The sequence below is a fragment of the Helobdella robusta genome (genome assembly GCF_000326865.2).
Source record: "Helobdella robusta unplaced genomic scaffold HELROscaffold_13, whole genome shotgun sequence".
Taxonomy (NCBI): Eukaryota; Metazoa; Annelida; class Clitellata; order Rhynchobdellida; family Glossiphoniidae; genus Helobdella; species Helobdella robusta.
The window spans coordinates 2222583-2231664 of record NW_008703718.1 but is presented as its reverse complement, the minus strand read 5'-3'; positions in this window follow the sequence as shown (position 1 = coordinate 2231664).

The window sequence follows — 9082 nt, the reverse complement described above, 5'->3', positions numbered from 1 at the left end:
TCAAAGACAATGCTGCGTGCGTCTTGTAGGCATTTCGAATCGCAAAAATTTTCTGATTTTTATTTTCGCTATCTATTAATTTGGGTTTCAAAATATAAAATATCTATTGTTTGCTCAAAATTTAATTAAACTTATTTGAAATGTTATGTAACAGACTACATTGGTGTAATTAATAACTAAGGAGATATATTTGGCTATAAGTGGGTATTAAATCTTCTCAAATAATAACAATGCGTTTGGTAATACGAGTACAATATAATATATATATATATATATATATATATATATATATATATATATATATATATATATTCCTACAAGACTATATAAACCTGTACGTACATTCTGCCGAGGCATGGAAGGCAGAGAATCTCAAACGCCACGAAGAAATAGCGCCATCTACGCCGCTACCCCGGCAACGCATATTTTGATCATCTTGATCGTCAGACTAATTTGTCTTAATTCAATTAATCTGGCGGGCTGACGTTCATTATTAGCAGTGTAGGTATGCGCTCTCTGCCAGTCAGTCAGTCAGTCAGTCAGTGTTGCTTCTCTCAAAAAATAAATACAACAAATTGCAGGAATATAAAAGGTTTTTGTTGATATTTGAATGTGTTACCGTCAAGTGTTAAAAACATGCTCAATTGAAAACAATCACACGTGAAAATGATAAATTGCTGACACAGAAACAAACAAACAAGCGAACAAAGGAATTACATTCAGATGCATAAAACTTTTAAATGGTTGACAAGGACAGAAGAAATCTTTTCAAAAACAAGGAGGAACTTGTGACATTAGCCTTGTAATGCGCGTTAGACACGTTTGGCCCAACAAAGGACGTAAAATAATAAAAATAACTTAATAGATATCTGCATTAATGCAATTTTCTCTGCCATCCTATCTGCGTTTATTATGGCACTGAATGTGCCTGCATGTTTTTCTTTTCCTGGCAAATGAATTTTTTATTTATTTCTTTATTTTCATGAGGAATATATTTTTAATTTTTGAAAAAACTAAAGAACGTTTTAATTAATACAGAATTACGGGGTTAAACAAAGAATTGTCTTATTATTTTGAATTATTAGGAACTTTGAATGAGTTGAATTTTAACAGAAACTAAGCTTGCTTGCATACAGACAAAAACTATATTAAAATGTTAAACTACATAAAATTTTTCACCATAAACAAAAATCAAACGCTGAAAAAAAACGCAAAAACGAATCTTTAAACCTCTTTTTCACCCAAAATGAAACGTGTTCTCAATAAAACACAATGAAACAGTGTAAATTAAAAAAAAGACATAAAAAAGAGAAAATATACTGAAATATTAATTACGACTGGCAACCATATTGTACTACGCTCCCACAGTACGGTACGGTACTGTAAAACTGGGTAATAAACACAATATCTGCCTACATGTATGTATGTATAGTATACCTGTGAAATGAATGTACCTATATATATTTTACTTCGCTTATATTCTTTTCTCACCATATTACATATCATTTATCTTTCTTTTTCTGGTTTTCTCTTTTTTATGTATATTTGTATGTATGTACGTCTAAAATACACATTAAAATGTGTGTATTTTGAGTATAAATATGTATATGCAATATATGTACCTATATATTCAGTGTAATACAATTGTATGCGCATAACCAACAGTTATCGTCGCATTTTGTTTATTGACGGGATGTTCTTTGTCCTCGTGTCGTCAATCTGCGTTTGTTTGTTTATATGTGTGCGTGTTTGTTTTTTTATGTCTGTCTGTGTTTGTATATATATATGTGTGTGTGTGCTTTTTGTTTAATATATTTCTGATGATATCAATGATATTTATTTGTAATGATTTCGTTTCAGTGATGCATTTTTGTGAGTCTTTGTTTTTTTTATAATTATATTTTGTGTGGCTCTAATTTTATTCAAGTTTTAGTTCGGTCGTATACTTGAGGCTGGGTTTTATGTTCTATGGCAAGTTTTCGTTGCTTTGTTGGCTGTTTTGTTTGAAGGCATTGTTTATTTGTTTGTTGCTTTTGTTATGTTGTTACCTGTTGTTGTTACATTTTAACACGGAGTAATTTTGTGTAACATTTTTTTAAAGGTTGTTGGTTTAGGTGGTTATTATTTATAATTGTGGGAGATTATCATTGTTGGTTTACTTTTATTTTTAATACAATTTATTGCTCTATAGATATTTGCATTTTTTGTTTGCATATATTAGGCAAGTTACTTTGTAGGTCTCTATTTATATTCTGTGTATCTGCTTATTTGAACAATATATGGTCCAAAATTGTAACAACAGGCAAATGATTGAATGAGAAACTATTTATATACAAGTGAATTTTGATGGGTTTGATTTAGGCAGTTAATAATCTAACTTATTTTCTGAAGATATGTACTTTGCCATAAAATGTTTGATGTCCTTTAAAAAATCTTTCAGTGTTTGTGAACGACGTAAAAATGTACTCACACATTTACACACACCACACACATACACACACAAAGTTACCACACACACACACATACACACACAATCACTCACACAGGCATACAAACGATATGAACAATATTGTATAGCATCGTTTTCTATTGCTTTTTACAGTTGTTGCATATGATATCATTTCCTTTTTAATAGGACGGAATGTTTGCCGAACCTACCTACCTATTGTTTGTTCATGCATTTTTTTAAGAAAGCAGAAAAGAAAAACAAATGAAAATTATGTGTTTTGCAATTTATTAGAATAAATTAATTTATTTTTTGTTTTGTTTTCATTGAGTTGAAGTATATTTCGGATTACCATTTTTTTCAACGATTATCGTTATCTTCAAGTTGTTTCTACAATTTTGGAAAATGAATTTTCTTACAAAGATTTTAAGCAAATTATTTGAAAATATTACATTTAAATGTTTGAAAATAAGTTCCGGATCTGTCTAATATACTGAAACAACAACAGAGACCAAAATAATTAAAAACTATCATTGTAATCCTTTTTAGCTTTATAATATTATTTTGGATTTAGTAAAAAAAATGAATGTTTAATATTACTTCAGGAAGTTTTGCATATACTCTTGCATTGTGTTATCGTTACAAACAATAAAAACCGCTTAACATATCCGATCCATTGTTAAACTGGCTACGCATCTATGGATGAAAGAAATCGATACACGTTATACAGCAACTATTTCATTGTTCAGCCTAAACGAAAACTAATAAAAAATTCATTTCATTGGAAAGTATTGTTAATTCATGGTTTTCATTTTAGTTTAATTTAATAATAAAAATATTGAATCATTTGAAAAATTTCAAAATAATTTAAAAGTTTTAACGAAGGTATAAATTTTATTGCAATTCATTGCATTAATAAAGTAAGTGATAGTGAAACGAAAATAAGAATTTAACGCCACTCTCGACATATCTTCATCAACATCGGTGTTGTTAACTCACACATTCAAACTTGCTTTTGTTTAACTTTCACGAACATTTATTTTTTCTAACGATGTTTTCGCCATCATATAAACATAAACCCTAAATATAAATTATTCCTTGGCCCCTGGCGAAATACTGCTTTAATGAAAAATTAAATTAAGAAATGTCAATTATGATTTGATACCTAGTTGCTACGAATGAGTATGCATTAAAACAGTCCGGCTATGGAAAGAGAAAATTACTACAGATAATCCAACGAGGGCAGTTAAAGTTTTTCGGTCACATCATGCGAAAGGAAAGAATGGAAAATCTAACAACTACCAGAAAAATTGAAATGAAAAGAGATCGCGGTCAACAACGAATAACATTCGTGAAGTCCTTGTGTCACTTGTTGAATATCACCACATTTCAACTACTACAAAGTGTTAAAGATCGGTTTTTGTGGAGGTCGATGGTCGCCAATGTCCTGAAAGGATAAGGCACGAGAGAGAAAAAGAGCCTTGTTGCTATCATCACCACAATCGTAATTGGTGTCTCATTCTTCATAATCATCAAATTCTATCATATTGCTTTCTTCATAATCATCACTTAAATTCACATACAGCTACACCAACGCACGCACGCACACTTTCGCACACACACACAGACATCCAGACATATACACACATCTATCATTATCGTCAGAACATTCATTTATTCAACCTGTTCTATCGCGTTCCATTCTTTCAAACCGCACAATAACAATTTCGCCGACAAGTTTCAACATGCAAGTATTGTTCGCTGTGTGTGCAGCGAGACACTAGCGTGTTATATTATAAAACAATGCTTTCGATGTTTCATCAATTCTCATTAAGTTTGTTATCTGGTATAGTTTACTTGCAGGTAACTTATATGAAATTAATTAACCCAAATCGTTTGTTAGTTTTGACAAAATTGTATTAACGTGAATATTGGTAAAGTTATAAAAGTATTTTATTCATCAGCATCTGTGTTTTGTTTGTAATTTGTTCTTTTCAAAATCTCAAAATTTCAACCGAAGCGTTCCGTAATCTTTAGTTGTCGCAAATTGATAAATAATTTTTAAATTTTTTGATTTGAAATGGCATCTATATTGATTCAAAAAAAATTTAATTTTATATCAATGTAAAATATATTTCAATTCCTAACAAATATTCTGTTCAATAGAAAATGTTGCACAAAGGCAAAATACAAAATACAGTGGTACTCCCTATTAACGGCTTTGAAAATGTCATAGAAATCAGGACTTAAAAGGGAGGGTCCTAATTGGGAGGAAAGCATATTTACAACCGAATATTAAAAGGTACACAAGATGTATACATTATTTTCTATTAGTAAATGTACACTGCGTTGTATTATATTTAGACAATACATAATTTTGAAAAACCCTGTTGTATTGTTAAACCCAAAAATTTAATTTATTTTGGGAAAAAATGAAGTGGAGATTGAACAACTGTTGACTTCTTTTTAAGATATTCTGTTTGAATTTGACCATGAAAATTTTCCAAAAGTTTTAGAATGCTTTGAAATCCATCAAAGAACAGACGAATTTCATCCAATTATACAGCCATCTATTAGATGCCGTAAATTCATAGTGCCCAAGAACCACAGCTTTAATAACCGCCTTCTCTTGGATCATGCGACCACTGATAGGCAAACTTTGACGTCGACTATCGCTAAACCACTTCCACATCATTACGTTTAAGTCACTGTAAATACATTTTCTTTGTTCAGCAAACTTTCGTTCTTTTTCTCAACTTTTACGAATTTCAGCCTTCTTCGGTACAATTCCCTGAATTTGTGTTTTACCCACTTTTGCAATTGAAATTGCAGTTTCTCCGCAGTCACAACTCCTTCTTATCACTTCTATTCTTTCTTCTAATGTTAATATTTATTGTTTTCCTTTCTGAGAATTTAAAGTTGTCTTCGTTTTATCAAATTAAAATTTAATTAACAAACCAAGAAGCGCTTTGCATAAATATAAGGAATCCGGGAAGTTTTGTTTTGTTTTTAAATAGGGATGGCGTGTTTTGAATGTGTAACTGAAAATTGAAAATTTTACAAAAGTCGTAAATTTTACGTTTTAATAATAATTTGTTGTGCTTTTTAAGGTTGTTGGTCGGGTTTTGGAAAAGTCGTAGATCTAGAGTGACGCTTAATGTGAAAAAAAACCATCAGACACAAAACTGTCGGGAATGAGAGAGAGTCGTAGATGGAATGGTCGTTGGGAAGGAGTATCACTCTATGACAATAATTTATTTGAATGAATGAATATTTAAAATAAAAGAATTAATTTGTAAAAAATTTATTTAATACATTTACAACAAATATTCATAATTCTAATAACACAGTAGACAAACTACAGATTAACAAACATCTGTAAATAAATCACTAGCACGCATTTTAGCTGCAGAAATTACACTAACAACAATAACGAACAAAGTGTAATGTAATATGTAAATAAGAATGTATTGTATCTCTCAAAAGCTTGCTTCCTTTGTTTGTTCTGCTTGCTGAGTAGTTCTTTTGTTTTTTTACCAATTCAGTCTATTCAGTGCAATTTTTGTATTTAGAAAAATACAATTTTTCTTGCAAAACGGTAAACAGAGATTTTGGCAAACTTTCTGTATTGTTTGTTGTAATCATTTTTTTATTGTTTTTTTCTTTTTTCCAGATTTTCCTACCAATTTCAATTTTGTTTTTTTTTTATATTCACAGAAAATAGTTTTTCCAATTTTTACCTCATAAAATTTTTGAGCGAACTATTTATTTTATTGATCAAATAATTTCAAATCACAAAATTTTTAAAAAGTATATAAAACACGCACCACATACAGATCACACACACACACAAATATGAACTCTGAATTAAGTACACACACAAATGTAAATTCTGAATTAAGTTGGCCCTATATCAATTTCCAAAATAACAATAATACTCCCAAACACACATATGTATAAAGATACGATACATGAATGTTGATGTTTAAAGCATTGTTTGTGTATGCGTGTGTACATGTACGTGTGTATTTCAGCATTTATACTCTGGGGTCGTGCGTGGTTCCTCTTGAATAATATTTTTATGCCATCTTTTCTTCATTTTTAATTGTTTTTTAACCACTTGTTGTTTAAATTATATTTTGATACAATTTGTTGAATAAATATTTTTAGTTATTTATAATTTATTTAAGCTAAAGTAAAGAAAATTATTTTGAAAAACAGTTTTTAAGCATACTTAAAAAACAGAAATAATTATTTAATATCCAGCAGTGATGAATGATTATTTTTCAAGCTAAAAACTTTTTGAAAAAAAAAAAATCTTTGTTACCAGATTAACATTATTTTGGATGAAAAACTAATCTTTCTGATTAATGTGCCTTAATGTAAGCTTGTTCGTTCATTCACCTACACAAAATCATTTTTGAATATAATCTTTAAAAAATTTTCCTCAAAAAATTCATTCAAACATTTTGAACACAAACTAACCGAAAGGCAAATATTCAAAAGTTTGTAATTTTTAGCAATCGTTCATAATCGTTACTTGCAGACCGACAGTTCAACAAAAGGCGAACACTTTTTCTGTTACTCTTAGTGATTTTATTTTGGATTTGTTGTACTATTGTGGCCGGCGATGGAATAACTGTTAAGGTGTCTGGCAGTGCTATTGTAGTATGTGATACGTTGTTTGTTGTTTAGGCATCTGAGATAAGGAAATCGAAATAAATGAACAAATTGGAAATATTTACATGTCGTTACTTATGTAGCTATTGCATGTCCGTCATTATAAAGAAAACATTTTAATCACAGAAAGTCACTTGAAACATGAAAAAAGTTGAAAAAATTATCATGATTTCAAGTGAATTTAATTTTGTTGATTAACAATCATGTTTTTAATTAAACAAATTATATTTTAAAACAATTTGTTAAATATAAATATAGATGAGTATTTGAACTTTTTAATATAAATGAAAATTGAAAACTATTCATGTGTGTGTTTCAGAAATTTAAAAAAATATACGACATCATCATTAGCCGCAGAGATATTTAAAAAATCATTCGAAACTTAAAATTTCACTAAATCAATGGCAATTTCAAGCATAAAATGTTTTTACTGCCTGAAAATGAAAAGTAATAGATAAATTTTCACTGAAATAATTTGCAGACGCCAAAACGTCTTCATCTGATAATCGCTATTTTTAAATAAATTATTTTATTTCACAAATGAATTTTTGGAATAATAAATTTAAAATCGAAATCAGCGCATAAATAGTTAAAATAGAAAATTAAATTTTTTCAAGTAGTGATGGATCTTTGAGAATAATAAACAAAAAAGACAAAAAAAATCAATAAGGGAAGCATATAAATAATAAAATATATTTCTTCGTACACAACGATAAATAAATAAAAATTTTTGTTTTTGCTATTACCTCTGTCATTTTTATTTTCCTTCTCATTATTAATGTTGTATATATATATATATTGTCATCAGCAGTTGCTGTGATTATAAGATGGATGATATTTTTAGTGCAATTAGAGTTAAAAATCCACACGTATGTTCACAAATTTTAATTCTAATATAAAAATGACTTGGGGTATGCACATTTTACATTTACTAACAGAAACACGTAGGCTCATAATTTTTCATATATTTGAGAATAAACACTAATATAATAAGTTATAAATCAGTCGCAAATTTGTATAAATAGTATAAAGTATAAATCATTTGTACGATTTTTAGTAGTAATTATTTTTATTTTTTTATTTTGCTATTTTTCAAATCATATTTTAATTATTCTCTAACACAATCTTTTTTCAAACAATTTTTAATTTGGATAAATTAAAGTCGCAACGCTGAAAAATTTATCATTCGGTCGAACGAAACAATGAAGATGGCAGACAGAATGTTTTGTTTGCCAATGATTTATGACTCGCACAAATGTGACAATCGCATGACTTAAATTATTTTGTTAAACTATTTCAGAACAAAAAATAAATTACATATAAAAGATATTTTTTGCGAATTTTATGTTAAATTGTTAAAGTACAATAAACGCCGATTTGTGTGGAAAGCGAGGAAAATAAGAAATAATTAAGTAGACACAGATTCACAAATGCTTGAAAGACACACGCAGATATAATTATTTTAAAATAATTTAACGTGTGTACAGGCACGTGTACATTTTTGGGTTGAAACAAGGGATTAAATTCTTATGATGCTAAATAAATTAGTCGCATTCGCATTGACTGTTGGTGCGAACACGTAAATAACCGCATGTTTGGAAATTTAAATATACTTCGCGTCAAGTCTACATCTATATAGCAATTTAAAATGTTTGAGTTTTTGTTTAGGATTGCATTGAATCAACATTTCATTTCTTGTTGTATTATTTGTTTGTCTCTTGTGAGACTCTTTTCAATCAATGCCAGTTATTGCTATTTATTTTCAAAAAATGCATTGTGAGACTGAAATAATTTATGCTGCTTCTTTTATGTTGTTTGTTGTTTGTTGTTGTGTGTTTTTGCGTTTGTGTTTATGTTGTTTTGCACGTTGGTGTATGTTGTTGCGTGTTGTTGCATTTGATATTTGCAACTGCTGCTGCAATGTTTGTGCTCCTGAAGACGAATCACTTCCGCGTA